This window comes from Caloenas nicobarica, chromosome 9 (genome assembly GCF_036013445.1).
Source record: "Caloenas nicobarica isolate bCalNic1 chromosome 9, bCalNic1.hap1, whole genome shotgun sequence".
In the NCBI taxonomy this organism is placed as follows: domain Eukaryota; kingdom Metazoa; phylum Chordata; class Aves; order Columbiformes; family Columbidae; genus Caloenas; species Caloenas nicobarica.
Window position 1 is genome coordinate 21,287,033 of NC_088253.1, and position 20,552 is coordinate 21,307,584.

The following is a 20,552-nucleotide window of genomic DNA, read 5'->3' on the forward strand; positions in this document are numbered from 1 at the left end:
ACTCCAGACAATGGTACTTTGACAGAAGGAAAGGCCTTATGCCTCTTTTTACACATAAGAAATCAGTCAAATAGGTAATTTTAGAAAGGTTAGAAAAATAACTGTGTTATACATCGCAATTTGTTCCTATGAAGTGTGTGGCTCATTTTGTTACGATCTCAGGAACATCTGTTATTTTTTTTCTGTAGAGTTTTTGTCATCTCTTTCCTTATTTTTTTTTTTTTCTTGAAGACTAAAACATTAACATTTAGAAGAAGGAATACAGGCACTTAATCAAGCAAGGTCTTTGGAGGGTTCAGGGAATGTAGATAATGGGAAAAATTCTTAATTATTGCTCTGGAATGACAGTTAGAGAAGTTGCTCTAAAAAATTTCTCTATCCAGGTCAAAAATTAAAAATCTATCCCATCGAGGAAGGTGTTGATCTGGCTGTTTCTGACTTGCAGAAACTGGGCTACAACTGGGGATGCTGGGGGACAAATGGCAAGTATCCGTCCCACTCACGGTCTCTGAAATTCATGTTCCTGCAGTGGAGGAGGCAGAGGAGGGCGACGTAGCCTTTATCCCTCTCCTTTTGTGCTCTTTACTTGTTTCTTTTGGTACCAGTGGATGGAGAATTAGAGCACTCCGGAGTTCAGTTTGGAAAAGTTCAAGCAGGGTACAGAAAATGATTAATAAAGGTTCGAGCTGGCAGGTTTATTTGCCAGGTGATGAACTACTGGTATTTCAGCTTGCAGGACTGAAAAATTGACTGTTGGGGGTTTTCTCCCTGGATTTCAAATTAGTTTATAGTGAGCTTCTGTCCAGGACACATGGAATAACTTATTTAATTTAAAATAAATCTACCAAGACCCATGCTTTGACCATATGAAGTGGTCCTCTCTTGCGGCTCCTTTCTCGGTGGAAAAATCCATCTTGCGAAATGCTGCTGCTGCCCAAATGCATTAATTTTGAGGGGGGAAAAAAAAAAAAAGGCAGCAAATGGAGGTAAGTCCTGGCCAGGAGTGAAATGTAGCAAATGATCTGCTCTCGTCCGGCATGAAGGGAGGCAGCTGGAGCCTTGTCGGGATGAGCTGCTTTCCAGCATCTGCGTTTTGCACGTCTGGGAGGAACTGAACACCTGTAATTCCTGCTGCTGTCAATGGGCCAGCGCCTGACACGGCAAAATGCTAGCACAAAATACTTGCGTGTCCCACTGGAGCTCACATGCATGTCGAATTTCAAGATTCAGGCACTTGCAAAGGGGGCATTTAAAGGCTGTCAGCCCCAAACTAAGTCTCATCAATCTGGCCTTGGCTACTGATGTCTAGAATGGTAAATATTTTACTAGGCTTATTTATTCTCCTTCCTTTTTGCAGTCTTTCTTGTATTCATAGTATAGATATAAAAGCCATTTTCAGTGACATTGTATTTCACTGGCAGAAAGAAAGGAAGAAAAATCTTTTTTCTCTTTGGATTTATGTCCTAACTTTGCAGTTGGTGAAGCAAAGTGTAGCCCAGGGAGTTCTGTAATTCATCAAAAAAAAGGCACTATATGGCTGAATTATCTCTGTAAAGCAACCAATTATTTCAAAAGTAGACTTTTCCCTCCATAAGAACAAGCTCAGCAGCCAAATGACTTAAGGACATTCCAGACAAAATGACTGATAACCACCCACTCCCTTCTCCCATTTACTGGAACCCTGACTGCCTCGCTCTCCCTCTCCCACATCAGTCTTTCTCTGTCCAAAATTGCTCTTCCCTAAACTGTGGCTTTTTTGCTATTACTGCTCTCCTAACATACTTAGAGCTCAGGTGACTGAAGCAAGACCTCCAAAGGGATCCATTCTGGAGGCGTTTTTGGGTCCTCCCCCCCATTTTGAGGCATTTTCCTTTCCCGGTTGAGGCTGTAATTAGTTGCAGCATTGATTTTTTGCTTTTATTCAGCACAGAAAAAAGCTTAATAAAAAACACAGTGCAAGTGAAGTTCATTCTAATCTGGCCATAAAATTTTACGAGGGATGTAAATCAAAGGGAGGAGTGGCAGCTAATGCTCTGGAACAGTTGAGCCCTGTTCAAGCTTTCTCAATAGAGTGAAATCCCTCCAGGAGCAATTAGCCTAACAAGCTGTTTGGGCCACTTATAAATAACGTCACTGATGGAGACGTCTGGAGGTGTGTGCTCTGTGCACCAGAGACTTTCCAAATATGCTGAGTGGTGCATGACTTCTTTTCTTAATCCACAGCAGGGGGGTGGAGATGCATATCTGACATGTCTCAGCAGCTTCGCTCACATTTTCATCATGTTTTCCAGGAAAGAGATAGAGGGGAAAGTAGGAGTGCCATGTTTTTTGGAGTGTCCTCCTCCATTGCTTGGTAGCTGTGCGTGGGACACCATGTGTTAAGTGCTGATCCCAAATGCCGTGGTCAAAGTAACTTAGAAATGGCCCCGTGCACGATAATCCTGGAGTGGTGCATGGCTGAAGTCCTTGTCACAGCACCTTGTGACATCTGAGGCTGACAAGGGACCTCTGGTTGCCGTAGGTGTTCGAAATGTGTTTTGTAGAAGGAAGATCCATCAGATGCCATTTGAGCAAGAAGATGGTGACAGGAGAGAGGGTCTGGGTGCAACCCATGGCCTGGAGGGCTGGGGCAGCGGGGAGGGAAGCTTTGCCTCTACAAAGCGTTTTTTCTGACAGGATTTGCTGGAGCGACTCGACAAGGTGGAGATTCCATTTACGTGTGACCAAGTGACTTTGGGTTCTGCATTCAGAGGCATCTTCGGCACATCTGGGCCCCAAAACCTCTACTAATACTATGGCCTCATTTTTTTTGGTCTCATTTTTTCCTTCTGCTTGAGAGTTGACCTTAGTTTTCCCACCCACCCAATTGGTTTGAAATATCTTCTTTTTCTTTTTTTTTTCTTTCTTTTTTCCTTCTTTTTTCTTTCTTTTTTTTTTTTTTTTTAAGTTGTTATCTGTGTTTTTTATTTTTCTAAATTAGATTGTGACTTTCTAGCCTTTATGCTCTTACGATTACGGAGGAACCTTCTGCAGCATATAGGGAGCTCCATGCCCCATAATACTGGCTCTATAAAACACTAATTAGAACTTCTCAATTGCAAGGATAAAGAACTCTCTATATCCCTTTGAAGTCTGACTTTTCAAAATAGGGCTCAAAGGGTCTCTCAGCCAATCTTTGCCAAAGCATGAACTCCACCATTGGTGAAAAAAATACACACACAAGGAGAAAACAGCACTGGATAATTACAGTAGCCTTAAGATAGTGCCTTTAACCATCAAAACCTGCGACTTTCATAAGCAAATAAACCTCAGCACAGACGCTGCCTTGGTTTAAACCCTCATATGAGTCTGTCATTTGAGTTTGTTCACCAAACCCAGCAAATTTCCCTCTGTCAGGGACGTGAATGCTTTCAGATGAGAGGCTGAAAAGGATGCAAGGCCTTTGGTCTCATCGTGTTTGCACCTCGAAGGGACGGATCTGCATTCTGCATATTGCATCCAGTGCCAAAAAAGTGCCGTTGTGGGCAACTGAATATGCTGATATCTGGGTGCAAGTGAAAATTCTGATTATCTCTTTAAGGAGTTCCACCATAATGTTTAAGCTGATTGAGGCCAGGTTAGGTCAGGTCCCATGGCCAGAGGGGTAGGATACAACATATGCAGACAGGACTATGCAGCTCAGCACCAGTAGGATAAAAATTGGTCTAAAAAATAGTGGCTGTTCAGACAAGGCAACAATGATGGTTTTTACTTCCGTCACCCCTTTTCCCTGGAAACTGCAATTTTTTCCTCTGCAAAACAACCCAAATTATGCACACTTGATACATTTTGATTAACTTTTAAAATCTTCCTTTTGGATGAAGCACGGGAAATTCCACTGTTTGTTGCTTTTGATGTCAGTCCTAAATGTCCTTTAAGTAAGGACTGGATAATCAGTTGATAAGGAATTGAAAAAAAAAAAAAATTACAGGACCCCAAAGTTTCTAGGAATATTTAATAGCGTTTTGCAGAGATGAGGAGTGGGAAAAGCTCTGAGGTTACACAATGTGCTGTGCTGCTGGTTGTCTTTATTAAAGCATCCAGATCCCAAAGTTTCCTTTCCCAGTCTTGTTTCTACTGTTATTCTAAGGCATGCGGGCTTCTACCACATGTTTATAAGCTGATAAAACCATAATGCCAGGAATGTTTTCCTTCCTCCATTAGCTTAACAAAATAAGTGACATTTCTGATACAGCCCTGTTTACCGTACTCTCCACACCAAAACAATAGTTGTGAATAAGTGTCATAACTCAGAGAAAGGCGAGAAAATAGGAGTATCTCAGTGTAAATGCAGATGTAAGCTGTACCTGTGCACCTCAGTGCTGATGAGGGATGTTCTGCTCTCCTTGGGGGAGCCGTGGTGTCCCACCACTGCTTTGCTGGGCTGGCAGCCCTCAGCTGTGACAGGAGGGGGGACACAATGTTCAGTCCCAATATCTAAGGATAAATCCCATCAAACATAACTGAGTTGTTCTGCAGGAGCCGTTGAGCAATTCATAATTGGGCATGTCACGCGGCTTTCTGAGGACATGGGCTTTGACTCCCATTGAGACGAAACACTTTTCATAATGAAGAAGGAGTATTTTAAATAATCCATAATGAGCTTTTCCCAAAGCCGTAAATATGCTCTTCTTGATCTATCATGCACTTAGTACAGCCATGTGTTGTGTGAGGCTTTCAGAACAAACACCGACATAGAGAAGCTGTGGGGATGGGGAAGAGCCTTGAGATATCGGAGCCGATTACACTAAAATTCAAAAATACATAAAGCATTTCATCAAGGGAGATCAAAGGGCCTTTCATGAAGGAAGACCTATGGTCTGGTTTTACCCATGGGAAAACTCTGGGGAAGAAATTGTCTGGCCAATTCTATAGCAACATTCTTTAAATGTTAACCCGGGAGTTTATTTTACATTCATCGCAGCTTCCCATACGCCCTCGCAGCCTCTTGAGAGCTCTGCCCAGACTTGCAGCAGCCTTTACCCATCATGAGGTGAGACACGGAGCAGGCAAGATGAAGAAAGGAGGGAAGGTCTCCAAAAGAAACAAAACGCAATCAAACCCATGAAAAAAACAAGGTAGCACCCGCTGTAGGTACCTGATGTGTGTTACATCACGTAAATAAGGTGCAATCACCCCCACTGAAATAGTTAAAACTGTGACTGCAAAGAATGACAAAACACTTTTGCAGAAGTTGTCTTGCATATTATGGGTTGGAAACTGTTGGTTTGGACTGTGCAGAGCCCAATGGCTATGAAGAGTCCTCAGTTTTAATGTACATTATGAATATTCCATGAAAATAATAACAAGATTTTTCCTCCTGGATCAGCTCAAGCAACACAACGATAATTATCTGGGTATTTAGTGGAACACCTTGTTCCTGGATAATTTGAAATTCTGGAAGTGATGGAGAAGCACTCAAATGAGTAATGATTAGCTCAGTTATCCCTAACCTTAATGAACTGTGGATGAAATGTTCCTTAAGCATTATTTCCACGTTTTTACATCTGTCTCAGAGAGAAAAGGCCATAGTGGCAAAGCACACAAATGCAGTCCAGCTCTACACGTGGACAAACTAGCATGGAGTGATGCTCGCAAGGAGATTCAGGATCTGCATTCACACTTATCATCTCCAAAACACAGGAGCTTCCCATGGACAAGCCAGTCTTGAGATGACCAGAATACTAAATGTTTCTGCTGTGGGAAATGCTTATAGAGTTGGGTTCAGCTCTTGGATCCTGATTTTGGCCAACACTAAGCCCTTCAAAGAGCTTTGAGACTCTTCTGTACCTGGTATAAGCTGGATGATGAGGACCCAATTCTAATAATATCTTTCTCCCTCTCCCTCCCTCAAGCTTAATTGATGAGCTGTGATTCTGCATCCTCTTTTATGTGGACTTGACTCTGTCTCAAGCAAAAAATGTTGAATCATTACCTGGAGATTCTTTTCTGCATTTATTTTATTTAAATCCTTCCTCATACCAGACATCTGATTCAAATGCTATTTGTTAGCATTATCTAGCAATATTTTGTAGAAAATGGTATACTTTATGGCACTTTATTAGTTCCCACTGACTGAGGACCAAGGACTCTGGACAATTTTGCACAAGTGCATGGATGGGTGCTGGAAGCAGGAAAACACCCAGATGTGTCCATTGCCTCTGACATTAGCTGGTGGAAAAACTGGTGGAAAACTCCTCTGCATCAATTGGCGATGCAGCCCCAGAGGAAAACGTCACTCCGGCCACCTCTGATCGCTTCGCGTTGCTGCTTTCTCCTTTCATGAGCTCGGGATGGTTTTGCTGTCTCTCCCCCTTCACTCTACCGGGACTTGCACTTCCAATTTGTCTTCTCAGATGATTCTGGAGGGTGTTTCCGGAAGGACCTTGTCTCTTGAATTTGTTTCCCCTGTCTGATTCACAGAGCCTGAGCTTGTTTGATCTCCCAGGGCTGGCGTCTCCAGCAGCTCCCTGGGGCTCCAGGAAAGGGGAGTAAGGAAGGAGAGTTGACATGTGCTACACAGAAATCACCATATTTTAAAGGGTATCCTGTATCCCCGCTGGAACAGTTTTAATGGCCCACAAATCAGGAAAAAAAAAAACAAAAAACAAAAAAACCCCAACAAATGTTGAAAACCACACTTAAGGCATTAATTGTTGAAAGCCCAGATCTTCTGGGGCCACCGTCTTCATGGAGGCTCCACAGGGCCATGATGTGAGGAAGCTTGCGCCGAGATCCAACTCCAAGACCCAACTCGTCCGGGGCTGGGTGGGAGCACTGAGCTCTCAGGCACACAGTGTTTATCTTTTAGCGAAATGTTTCCATTTTTGGTAAAGGAAGCAAGAGAAAATATTTCCAAGGATGAATATGCAAAGGTATTATCTATGGGGATTTATGCCCTGCTTATAACAGCCAATGGGGATTTGGTGAAGTGTATGTTAGAGGAGGTAAAGACTTATTTTATTCCTCTTCAAAAATCCTAGAGCAGAATTCTACTCTCCTCGTGACATCCTCTGGTGAGACGTAACAGTTACCAAGGCTGGCCAAGCCAAAAATGGTTGCTGGGATTTTCAGAAGCACTTGGTAAAATCGGCGTTAATTCAGAGCGTTGCAGCTTCTGTCTCCCCTTCATTCCCTGTCATCCCTTCTCCATTCGTACCCTCTGCAAATCCCAGTCACTGCAATTAACACAGAAAAATTAAGAGCTCCAAAAAGAAATTCTGCTGTGTTTAAGTAAGCTGTTTAATATGTATCTTCTGTTTTAGTCGTTGGTCACAGGGTGTTAAGAGCAATTGCCAGATGCTGAGAATGCTCCAGCTCTTCAGCAAAGAGATATATCTTATGGAAATTATACATATAGACTGGATTTAATCTTACCTCTACTCAGAAGGGCAGTTACTGAGACTGAAGAAACAAGTACCCACAGGAAGCAAATGATGGGACTGGCCAACGGTTTGCAACTTATTGTTTAAACGGACAGAAAGAAACATAATCTTTTCTTGTGAGATTGTGAGAACAGATTCTCCAAACGTGTCCACTATCATTTATAAGCACTTTCAGAATACGTTTGCTCTGCAAAGTCTTCTTGGAATGGGATTTGCATATAAAAGTGTTTGCACTGTATAAACACTTGGTAATTCTTCTGCTCTCTGGTCAGTCACTGGCTAAAGCAGAAATAGTTGGTAACTATACAGCCAAAAGGTAATTTCATTTGGTCTCTGAATGTTCTGTATCAAAATGTGCTTTCTACAACTATTCTGCAAGAATAGGGCAAATATTTGTGAGGAAGTCAAAATCCATATTAATGTTTCAATAATAAAGTTCTGCAAACTCCTACAAATGTTGACAATCTAGAAACGTCAACGGCTTGTAGGGAATTCCCATTATTTCAGCAGAGAAACTGCTAAAGTAACCATTCATTTGCTAGGACAGCATCTTTTACAAATATCCTCCAACATGTTAGAGTTCTCTAGTTAAAACCATTAAAAAAGGACTTGACACTTTTCCCCCTCTCTCCCCAGCCTGCAGTGCCAGCGGTGCCACCATTGACTGACCAGTTTGGTGTTAGACAAGATATTTTCACAAGGAAGAAATACCTTTCTCCCTCTTTATCTATGGGATAAGCAAGCAACACTTGCTCTTTTCCTTAGCTGCTCTCATAAGCCATGGGCTTATGTATATTTTTTTCTGCCCAGGGAAATTGTAGATGCAACCCCTTGCTGCCACAAATTACTTCTTTCTCCCCTTTGGAGATATTTTTCCACCTCTCCTGCAGGTGCCCCATCCATTTTCCTCCTCCTCCTCCTCCTGACTGAGGAAGGCCAAAATGTGCCAGATCCAGAGGGGACACACACGGGGGTCCCCAGGAGCTGATCAAGAGACACGAGCATCCAAACCTCTCATTTCAGAGCAGGAGAAGAGGAATATATGGAAATATCCTATGATTGTACAGAGCTCTAGAGACCTCTCGTGGACAAACACATTTGTTTCCTTCATGTTTGCATTAGAGACAGGTTGCATTATTTCCCAAGCCTTCACCCAGGGTGGTATTATTATTATTATTATTATTATTATTGTTGTTGTTGTTGTTGTTGTAGTTGTTGCTGTTATTATTATTAGTGGTCCATGGTGATGCAAAGGCTGATTCTGGTCCTACAGTGATGATCAAGCAAATAACATTTTGCATATTTTTTAATCTACTTTCTCACTTTGCCTTGTTCTGCACTTCATTTTTATGTTAGTATCTGTATTCTCAGGTGACATGTGACAGTAAATATCATTCAAATTCACATAGCTGCCTTACTGGTCTTGGCCAAAATGGGCTTGTTTTTTTCTTAATATTTTCACTTGTTAGACAATATAGATGCTGCAGGAGGAAGAATTCATACAGCAACACTAAATTTTATTCCTGTGTATTTATTATTGACCATAAAATATTTGCAATGTGGTATTTTTTCTCATCCTAAAAACCTATTTTTATTGATTTTGTTGACTCTTTTCCCTTCCACTTTTTATTGATATTTTATTTCTTCTGTCACAAGCAGAAGATTTCCCTTGATCAGAAAGAAATCTTGGGGTTACTGAGCATTTCTCAGGCTGGCAGGAGATGTCCAAAGCTTGAAAACTACCACTCTTAAACAGGAAAAAAAATCAGTGATTAAATTTTTATTTACTAATGAAAAAAATCCAAAATTTTTCCCTGAGAAATGTGTTAACCTACTTGGGTCCAGGCCCTGGGAGGTACCTCCTATAAGATGAGTGTTATACCAAAATCCACATCTGTACCCACCTGCCAGTGCAGGGATAAATTGCTTTTTCCCCAGAGATTATCCAATTTTTTCCACCATCCGCCTCATTTCCCAGTTCCATCCTTTCCTCACTTAGGTGATTTATTGATGACCCTTGATGTTTTCGCTTAACAAAAAGCATAAGGAGAAACGACTGTTTCCTTCACTGTCCTGGTTTTGCATGAAAGTGCTGTAAAATTAAAGCCAGACAAAAAGTTTTATATTAAGGAGATATAATTAAAGAGTGCACCCAGTTCTCAGGGCTTATCTCTGTGAGCAGCCCACTGTGTGGAAGTCAAAGCCAAGGTAATTTTTCTTTTTAATACTGCAATAACTCTAAGCGATTTTAAGATAAAATCTGCTGACAATTTTGGACAGAAAGCTACATTTCGAAAATAAATTAAAATCTTGGCAGGAAGCTCCTGATTTCACAGGAAAATTTCGATGTACCAGAGAGCTGAAAACTCAATAAGCGGGACATATTTCAGCTGAATGTGCTTTGATTTTTGCCAGGCGAAAAACACAGATTGGATGCTTTCTTTTTTATTTTTTTCCGTCATTTTTCCGCAGGGGAAAGGACCCAACGCTAATGGGGCAATTGGGAAGAAGAGGATAAAGCTGTTGAGGTTCAGAGCTACACCATGCTAGAAAGGCTTTAAATATTGTGCTCTAAGCAGACTTCAAGTAGACGTTTAGGTGGGTTTTAGAAGAAATTTCTCGCTTCAGCAGGTTGCTCGACTCAGCTCGTGCACCTGTGTAATTTTGACACCACATTTTAATGTATTCTTGTCCCTGTGCTGACTGTAATCCAGCATATTCTCATGATAAAATTCTGCGTATTTTTCAGACATCAGGGAAAAACTAGAGCAATGTGGTAGCAGGCTGGTTTTTTTTTCTTTCCTGATTTTCTCCCTTTCGTTGCAATCCTGGATATCAGCTGTACCCAGGACAAACTTGGATCCAGAATCCCAAATTCTTGCCCCATTTTCCTCTCTATCTTTGCCTAAAGCTTTCTCATTTCAGTTTGACAAACCACCAAGAAGTTTGAGCCTGGATATTATTTTTTGTGGTACATCTTATCGGCCAATTACTGTTCTAATTTAAATGTACAAGTGCCTATCTCTCCGTTCACGGTTATTCAGCCTGATATAAAACAATTGTTTGGTTACAGACTTTATGAATCAATGTTATCACGTCTCGTGAAGTATCTTATTTGCTTTGTGATATGAATGTTTAGCGTATTTTTAAATTTTATTTTCTTAGTTTTTACTTTTATGTGCCATGAAAACCAGGGTGATCTCAGCGGGCTATTTTCCTGTTGTTAAGCCCTGAACCCTAATCTGAAGGAAACAAACCCAGCTCCTCTTATTTTCAAACAGATAAGATTTGCGAGGTTATTAATCACCGGTTCAAATGGCTACACTGGGAATTGAAAATGATATACGGTTTTATATAAAACTTGTCAACATTTATTACAGAGACGGACCATCCGTCCAGTGGGAGCCTTAGAAAGTCATTATGTGTCTGGTGTATGATAAAGAGCTATTTAACTGCATAAACAGCCATGACATCATGCTGAACTTACATGTTCTTTCATCTGCCCCTAAATGATACCGTTTCTTTTTTGCTGTTGCCCTCAGCTTTGATTTTGGATGAGGGAGTTCTTTCTCCTCCCATGGATAATTTTATCTATTTATCTTTGTTATTTATTTATTTTTAGTAGCGCAAATAGCCATTGTTGGTTTTACTCTTCTGAAAGACCTGAAAAAGCTTTCTGGCTGGATTCGGAGGATTAGCTCCTGGGCAGGTGTAAATCAACATTATCCCACAGAAGCTGGCTTCCGCCAGACAAGGGTTTAGCTCGTGTTGTTTAATCTTTGAATTTGTGCACTGGAAAACATGAAATTATATCCTTCTCCAAGGAAACCGATCCTGGTAGGTGCTGAACACACTGAAAAAAGACAATTTTCACATCCCTTTTTTTCCTTTCTCAGCGTTGCTTCTCAGACATTAAACCTATTTCATGGGTGACCGATATGTTAGGGCTGCCCAACCCACTGGCTATGCCGACAATTAATGACACAGATAACTTCAAAACCAGATTAATTTCTTTTTGCTGTAGCTGCCATAAGCACTATGAGCGCCCGAGAGCCTTTAGCTGGAAGGGCTTTCAGCATGTGGTGTAACATCACCGTTACTATGTCGAAGTAGTTTCAAGCCCTTATAAATATCCCATCAAAATCTTCTGGTGACCATTTGGCACTGAAATAAACTGGCAACACTGCTCGAAAAGGGTGAGATATATACATATATATATATATATATAGGTGTAGACATACTTTGCAGAAGCTCGTGGTGGGAAGGGTCCTCTTGCATGGATGCCGCAGTGCAATCGTAGTCACCGTGGGAGCCCCCGAACACCCTCCCCACTTATTGCCAAGGACTGGAGTAACCGGTGATAAGATCACAGTGTGCAATAAACTTCCCAACTCCCTCCCAAGGGATAAAAGATGGGAAGCGAAGCGTTTTAAGTGCGGCCAGATTGCTGTCCTAGGCTGGGGAGAAAAAAAAAGAAAAAGCAATGAAAGTGGAATTTGGAAAAGCAGTCTCTGAACCGTGTAAAATGGTGTTTGGCATTGAGAAATTAAATTAAATTATGTGGAGATTAATAAACACAGCTTTTTGCAACTGGGTGTGCCGCAGCCTTGAACTGGCATCGCTGGGGCTGCAGATATTGAAGGGCAAAGATGTGTCAGAAGTGAAATGGAGAAACGGAGATAAGAGTCTTGGAGAATGACAAAGATTTCTCTTGTTCCTTTCCGTGACTCCTCACTCCAAGAGGACAAAGTGCAGGGAGGTTGCTAGAAAATTGATGAATTTTCCCTCATGCACACAAAAAGGTGATTGTTAGAGCAGAGAGTAAGATCAATGTGTCTTACAATAAAGGTGTCAGGGGTTTTTTTGCAAACTCACAAAGGAAAAATAATAACAGTGGTTTTTTTATATCCCTTTTAGAAAAATAGTCTCCTCTGACCACCAGCCATTCTTTCCTTATGTGTATGCTTATTAAACACCATTTAAATTCCCGCTTGGAGCTCCTGAACTCCGTTCCGATCCCTAACAGGGCTTGTGTCACTTCTAAGTAGAAACATCTTCAGAGATCATCGTGGATCATCCTTCAGAGTAAAGGATAGTTTCTGTTTTCCCTTTTTTCTGGAGAAAAAAAAAGTATTTTCCATTGCTCTATGAACCTGATGAGTATCTAGTCCCCCTTCCCTGCATATCTGCTGCAACAGCAGAATGCTGTTAAAGGGTTGACTATAAACTGGATGAAAGTATCCCCAGTCTTTAAAAATTGCAAAATATCAACAAAAACACTGCAAGAAGAGAGAAGATCTTATCGGGAATGGGATTTCCACAGGGCATTTCTCTGTTTTCCAAGGGATGGATGCTGTCGTCCTCTGAGGTCACAGTCACAGAAGAAGTCCTTGAGATGTGACCGTGGTGTAGCTGGCAGTAACTGTGTCAGCTTTGTACTGGTCACTGTCTAAACTCCAAAATAAGTACCCCACATCTCAGAGGAGTTTTAAAGCCTGTCCTGAGCTTTACTTTGCCTTAGCTAAGTATAGATGAACTCCAGGTGTAAAACACTAGTGAAAAACACTGACAGCAGAGTAGCTCTTCCCTGTAGGGTGGATGTTCAGTGTAGATAATCCTCCCTGCAGCCAGCAACTGAGTTTTTTGTGTTGCCACTGTTGAAAGTATTATGCTTGCTGTTACTTGGAAGAAGATGTTTGCACGAGCTGGCAGCTTGTGAAGTCCCTGGTGGTCATAAGCAGCTGAGATGGCTGTATCTGAGGATAACATTTTTTGGGAACAGGAGTCATTTGCATGAGTAAAGCGTCTACAAATGGGTTTTATCAAAATCCACACACTGTGTTTAAAGGGAAAAGCATGTACGTGGGAAGAGACGTTTTGTTAAGGCTTTCTCTTTTAGTGTTTCAGTCTTACTGTAGGTATTTTCCCCTAAAACGGGCACATAATTTTGAATATCAAGATTTTTTTAATGCAAAAGATGACTTGATTATTGGCTAAAGCTGATGCTGTAAAATGCTCTGCTCTTTGGTAAAAAAAAGGTTCACTGTTTATGCAATTCTAAATTCTTCCTTTTAAAATAAAATTTACAGCCTCCTGAAATGGCTTGCACAGACCTCCCAGGCTTTGATTTCTTGCAGAGTTTTTGAAATGCATATTAACCCTGAGACTGGTAACAGACTGAAATTATTACACTCAATGGTAGGTGTTAATGCCTTTGACGTTGCCTGCCAGTTGTCTTCATACTTGTGAGAAATTTATGTACCAACTGCCCAGCATTTTACTGCCAAACTGTATCCTTTCCTCTTAAGGATTACCCTCCATGCCGTGAATCTCCTTGTTCATTTATCATTGCGATTCTTCAAGTCAGATCTATTTCGAAGAAGAAAACAAGGCGTGGGCTACAGATTGCTCAAATTGTGGTGAGGTTTTTGGAGAAGGGCACCCTGCACAGGCATGGCATTGCTTTGTGCATTTGCTACATGTTGATTGCAGGACAGGGGAAAAGCTGAGGAAGATAGCTGGGGTGTGCTGCAACTTCAGGCAATGTGCTGAAAAACAGCCTACAGATCTGCTGAGACATGAATTTGAGAGGACATCTAACAACAACAGCTTGGTAAATCTCCACCTCTCCGTCTTTGTCTTGGCTAAGGAAGGTGGGGTTGTTGGTTTTCTAATCCCGTGGGTTAAATATTGGCTGTCCCACTGCAAAACCATAATGGAGATGAGAAAATTCAGTGTTTCTGCGGAGTAAACTCAGCTCTGGTGGCACTTGGTCCATCTTCCAGATGGAGGTCACGGTCAGCACACCTGGAGCCTCACCTCTCCTTGCTTGGTCTCCATTTATTCTCTCCACAAACCCCACCTCCTCCACCTTCTTTTCAGACTTTACAGCATGATAATGCGTGTGTTATGCCAGTGTTTAATAATAAAACAGACCAAGAGGAGGCTTAAGTCATTGTGCCAACACATGATGGTCTAGATGTGTCTCTGCCTTGTGGAATCCTCTGCCTCCAGATCCCCACAGTAAGAACTGGGGAATGTGCAGCTGAAGACAACCCGGAAATTGGCTTTTGCCAGCTTTTCAAATGCTGGAGCCTAAACCTGCCTCTCGGAGGTCTTCTGTGGCCTTTGGAGAGAGGATGGGGAAGGTCAGCCTGAAGGGAGGTAGGAGGGGGACAGGTAACAGGGGACTGAAACCTTCACCACAACCAGGCTGTGCATTCACAGGCAGCATTGACTTCTTCTCCTCTCAGCTGGGTGCCAGGTCTGCGGTAGCTTTGTAAAGACAAAATGATGAGGATGTACTCACTAAGGTGCAGGTTGTGCCCATTGCCTGTGCTTTATTGGGTTTTCATCCAGGCTTCAGGAGGTGGATCTGAAGTGTCACTGCTCTGTGTCTTCTAGCCACTGCTCCCAGTAATGCACGGCGACGGGTTCACCAACCACATCACCACCCAGGCACAGATAAAGCTGTGGTTTTACAGCCAGGTGGGACCACACGTCCTCTCTGATGTCTAGGAGTGCTAAGCCAAAAAGTCATGACATTAAAGTGTATGATTTCACCGCCCTTTTGTTTCCTGGCACACAAGTGTGTGCAGCATGGGGCAGGAGCACGTTTCAACCTGCACATGTTGGATGAGTTGATTCTCTGCTTGGTGCTCTCACAGTGGCTTTGCTTCCAAAGGCAAATATGCAACTGCATGGAATCATAGAATAGTTTGGGTTGGAAAGGACCTTCAAAGCTTCTCCAGTGCCCCCCCTGCCACGAGCAGGGACATCTGCACCAGCTCCGGTTGCTCAGAGCCCCGTCCAGCCTGGCCTGGGATGTCTCCGGGGATTGGGCATCCGCCACCTCTCTGGGCAACCTGTTGGAGAAGTCAGAGCTTGACGAGGTTTTTGCTTTGCATCCTGATTCCAGAAGAGTTGAAAAAGCTGCTTTCTAGTCCATGAAAACCAGTATTGAGGTGTGGCGGCATCTGCCATCCCATATGGCAGAGTCGCAGTGTGCGGCATGAGGCGCTAATATCTCTGCAGGAAACGCTGATTTGTGCTGGGTGGATTGGATCTGAGCTTTATTTTTCCAGGTGGTTGTGGAAGAGGCTGGTTCTGGACATTGTGGTGATGAATGAGGCAATTTTCCTATCAGGTTCTGACATGTTAAACTCTCCTGGGTGATGCTGAGAAGACTATGAGAGGATTTAAACACCTAAACAATTACAACTATCTGCAGCCAACACACTGGTCTGTCAATACTGTTGCTCAAAGTGAAAGCGTTGAGTGAGAACTGAGCGACGAGTAGCAAAGAAGAGGCATGGAGAAGGAGGAGCAACCTCTCCAAACTTTCTGTACTTATCAGAAGGGATTTGTTGGGCATATGGAAGTGTCCTGTAAAGCAGCATCTGCAGCCCATGTTTATTGCTCTGATGTGTTTGAGAACGTGCTCACCAGGAGCATCAGGACAGCTGTGTGCAGCGTACACAAACCAGCTGGAAAATAAATACAGCAGGATGGAGCATTTGTCACCTTCCACAAGCGTTTCACCAACTGCCTAACGCCTTGGTGACATCGTTTTGACCATTAGCTGGAAGAAACCTGTTGCCTCGTGAACACCTCCAAGGGGATGTTCTACTCTCCAGGGGTGCACTGGTTGTCTTTTCTCTTTTTGCCCTGTATGGGGACATTTCTAGTCACACCAGGATTTATTTATTTCAGTGTCTGTGGTTCATGTACCATAGGTAACCCAAACAATCTTTTTTTTGTAGACTATTTCCACAACTTTAGACTAATTTCGAAGTCCAAATAAATTGATAACAAGTATTTCATAGCTCTTTTGAATTCATCAGAAGTGAGGAAAGGGAAGATTGGTGGAAAGCTATTTTCCTCTTGTTCCAGGGAACTTTGAAGGGTTTTGCTAAAACAGTAGAGTTCTTTAATAATGTTTTCAGCCACACTCCATCAAATAGTGTGGCTGAACAGTGAAATGGCCAGACCTTTGAACTATTTTTGTGGCTCCTCATCACTCACTTCTGTGCAGAACTCTCTCATAACAATGATCTCAAATAGAAAGGCAGAAGTATTTAATACACGAGCAGTATATTATATATCAGCTGATCTCAAAGAAACTGTAAATGATCCTACATCTAGGCAGACCCATGGGTTGCATCGCAGTAATTTTATTTTCTTTAATACCTTAGTTGGGTGTAAACTCTGAGGAGGTCCTTTGGCTCAGTCCAGTGCAGAGAATATGATACAGATGAAACCTCCCTATGGGTTAAAAGAGACCCTGTGAACCAAAAGCTATAGGTTTTACATTAAAAAAAAAGAAAATTACCCTCAGACTCATTTTTCTCCCCCTGCAGCGAAAGTGTCACAGGGATTTGGTTCCTTTGAAGTCTGAGTTAAGAGAGGAGCGGGGAGGTCGATATCTGGGGGAAGGCGTTGATCCAAAGAGCCGTCTCTCCTGGGTTAAGAACAAAATAACGACGGGTGAGCTGGTGAGAAGCAGCTCTTTTTGGACAGGGCGTCCACAGGGTGGTCACACACATCTGAGACGTCTCCAGACCTCCCATCTTACGGTGCAGGAATCTCGTGTAGAAAACCACAGCATCTCATCCCCCTCCCACCTCCTCTTGCAACGTAGCATCGAACTGCCTGTAAGCCTTCCCGGATGAAAGAGACCTAAAATATTACAAAATGAGGCACTCTTTAAGCTGAGTTTACAATCCTCATCCTGAGGTCGGGAGATGTGAGGCCCCTTTTGGGCAGGTGGGGCAAACCAGGCTGTGGATGGGTGTTTCCTGCCCCGTTGTTGGCTGGGGGGGGTGGGAGAATGTGTCTTTTTGTTTAATAGGAGATAATCAGCTCTTGTGGGATGCAGGCAAGCAGGGCTGAGCCGAGAGCAGCAGTCAGCACTGCTGTAGCATATTTCCTCTCGCAGATTAAAAGCCCTTTCTATAACCTCAGCAACACCCGCTGCCAAAAGCATTGTTTTACAGAGGGCTGGGGATGCTGCCTGTTAAACAGCAATTAGTCTGTGTTGGATGCATGGCCGGCTCTCTCTCCCAGATGGCTAGTTATTAAGATATTTATGGTTAATATGAATTTCCCCCGCCATAAATCACCAGCCTTTATACCTGCAGGGAAGTCACGGCAATCAGCGACCCCGCTCAGTCGGCCCGGGCAATGAGCGCTGTCTTGTAAAATAAAGATTGAAACAACTTATCGTCATCGTAAAAACAACAGGAGAGGGAAAAATCCCAGTGCTGGTATCTGATAACGTGCTGTAATCAAGCGCTTGCATATCCTCTTCGAGGAGGCTGGTAAATGGAAAGTTACACGGATTCATTTGTCACTCGGGGACTTCTGGACAAGGAGCCAAAGCCTGTTGCAATTAGCTGGGTGGGAGGATGAAGGAGCAGTGATGTGGAGGACCATGTGCCGGCAGACAGGGGGTGCAGCTCTGGGAAATGCCAGATTTAAGGAAATCTGCTGGGAACCGGGACACCATCCACTGGGACAGGCTACCACAGGTGCTGCAAGCTTAAGTTATTCCCAAACCAAGGCTGTCCCGAGATGTGTACATGTTTTCTATACAGTTTATACGCTCCTCAGCAGTATTAGGTATGCATGTGGCACATTGTTTTTTTTCTCATGATTGGCATTGGAGTGTAGAGTGATTATGGGCAATGTGAAAGTATGCAAAGTATTTCTAACTTTAGAGCTGATCTCATTTTTACTCTGCAACTTTGGTGTTATCACAAACTGATGTTCATATCAGCTCTGACCACTTCCAACCACAGACCTCCAAACTGGGGAAATCACTCTCCCTTTCCTCCTTTTTCCTTTTTTTTTTTTTTTTTAAACCCGTCTGGGAAACATTAACTCTGTGAAGCAACTTTCTCTAAAGTGCCTTAACTGGCAGTGGACGGCAGGAGATGACACGACCTCCTCCACAGGTGTGCACCTCCCAAGCTCGCTTTATTTCCCCTATACATAATATACCAGCGGCCTCGCTCATGTTACTGCCTCAAGCCACATCACTTTATCTCTAGTCCTTCCTTTCAGGTGTTTCCTCTTGTCTTAAATAACACGACAAGGGGTTTCATGTGCACCTCACACCACAACATGCCTTTTGAGCACTGCTGCAGACAGCCAACCGTCTTTGCATTCCCCATTACTCTTTGCCCCATCTTCCTGCATTTTGCAGAGGAAAATCCAGACCTGCCCGATATCTTTCCCTTATTACTAGGGTCTCTGGATTCACACCGATAGGTTTAAAACCTTGCAACAGCCTTGCTAGCACTAGTATGTTTTCTTCCAGTATCAGTTTACAGCTGCCTTAGTACCACCCGCGCAGTGTGCCCCAGTTAGAGAGTTAATACAATGATGAAGGGATAGAAAAATCACTTTATAAAGTCTTGTGCTGAGTACACAGGAGCTGCTTCAGCCGTCTGGCGAGAGTATTAAAATGCAAGGTCAGTAGATGGCACTCTTTTATACTTTATGAGGATGCAGTCCAGGTAGGGAGGGAGCCCTAAAGTTCAGGAGATGTTGCAAACACAGATTTTCTCTTCCTCACTCAATGCAAAAATGGTCCACCAAGATCAGTGCAGAAGAGGTGAGGGGTTTGCTCTGCGTGATTTCCTCTCCTTCCTTTGCCTGCGCTGAGCCTTTTGCAAAGGTTCAAGTTTAGGGATGATCTCTGTCATTTGTCGTTCTTGGGATGATGTGGCTCCCATTGCCACATGAAGTCAGAGATGCATTCGTGTGTTTATTCAACACTTTTAGCTACCTCTGCTTGGAAAATATTCAGATTGCTGCAAATGGCTATGGATGGTCTCGTTTGCTCCCAGAAACTTGCTAAAATTGAGCTAAAAGGGGTGACATTTTTATCCCTCTGAAGCTTATGGGGTGATTGAAAACAGCCTTTTTTTTCGGCTGGGCTGGATTTAAAGGTCTCTCTGATACAAAATGGCTCTGGGTGTTTTAGACCTTGGCATAAATTATTCCATGATTAATACTGTGTTGTAGCCTCACTCGGGCAACCTGGAGGAGGGAGGAAAGGTGCAAACTCGGGCAAAACGTGACTTTTCTGGTACCCATTGTAAAGCAGTGATAATAACAGACTGTGTCCCCAGCCTAATTCCTTCACTCATTGCCATGATACCAGCGTAATCCTGGAAAACTCCACCGCGTGCCTCTGGTCGGAGGCTGTGGCCCAGGAGCAGGGTTTGGCCACTGTCTGTCTGTCTGTCTGTCCGCAGGAGCTGCTGCCACCGCGGCGACACTGGACGCGGCCAAACGGTGTCGCGGGTGTGCGGCCGAAGCCACCCGAGGGACCCGCTCTGCTGTTTGTTGTCATTTCTCCGGAGCCGGCTGGGGTTTATTTTGGAGGCTTTAAAGGTCAGAGAGTTCAAAGTTCACAAATGGTTGTCGGAGTTAACATACATTTTGCCTTTAAGTTAAAAAGAAAAAGAAATGTGTCCTTCACTGCTAAATCCCTTATATTAGGAATTCCTGTCATCCTCTGACAGTGACATTTTAATTCCCTTTAGTAGCTGATTTTTTTTCCTTTCCCCAGAGCCTCCCTTGTTTTGATTCTTGCCATTTATTACTTTCCTTTTTACTTGGCATCTCGGAGAACTGTCACTGTTCCACTAGTGTGTGACTCTATCCCTTTGTACATATATTGTCTCTTTTTCTGTACAAAAACCAAACAAAAGACGTGCCCGAAGAGCAGTAAAACCTGCTGGCCTTTGCTAATGCTAGTCAGCAGAAAGACTAAACCGTGCCCATTTACACCCAAATAATTTCCCCCTCTCTGCCCTCCCGCCTGTTTCCTTTCTGTTGCTGATGCGATGCGAGATTTCAAAAAAATCCTGACTACTATACCATTTTTATCTTGAGGAACATCTAAATCACTTTGAAGCCTGTTGGCTGAACTCAATAAATAAATAGCAGAAAGCTCGCTGGTAGCAGTGAGTTATGGCTTTTCTGTCGCTGCGACGCGGGGTTGTGTACAGCAGCTGCACTAACAGCAACCCCTCTATTAGCATTTGGTTCTTTTAACCCAGTTCCAAAGAATTAAAGCATTGGGGAGCATGTCGTTTTATAAACTAGCCAGATTGA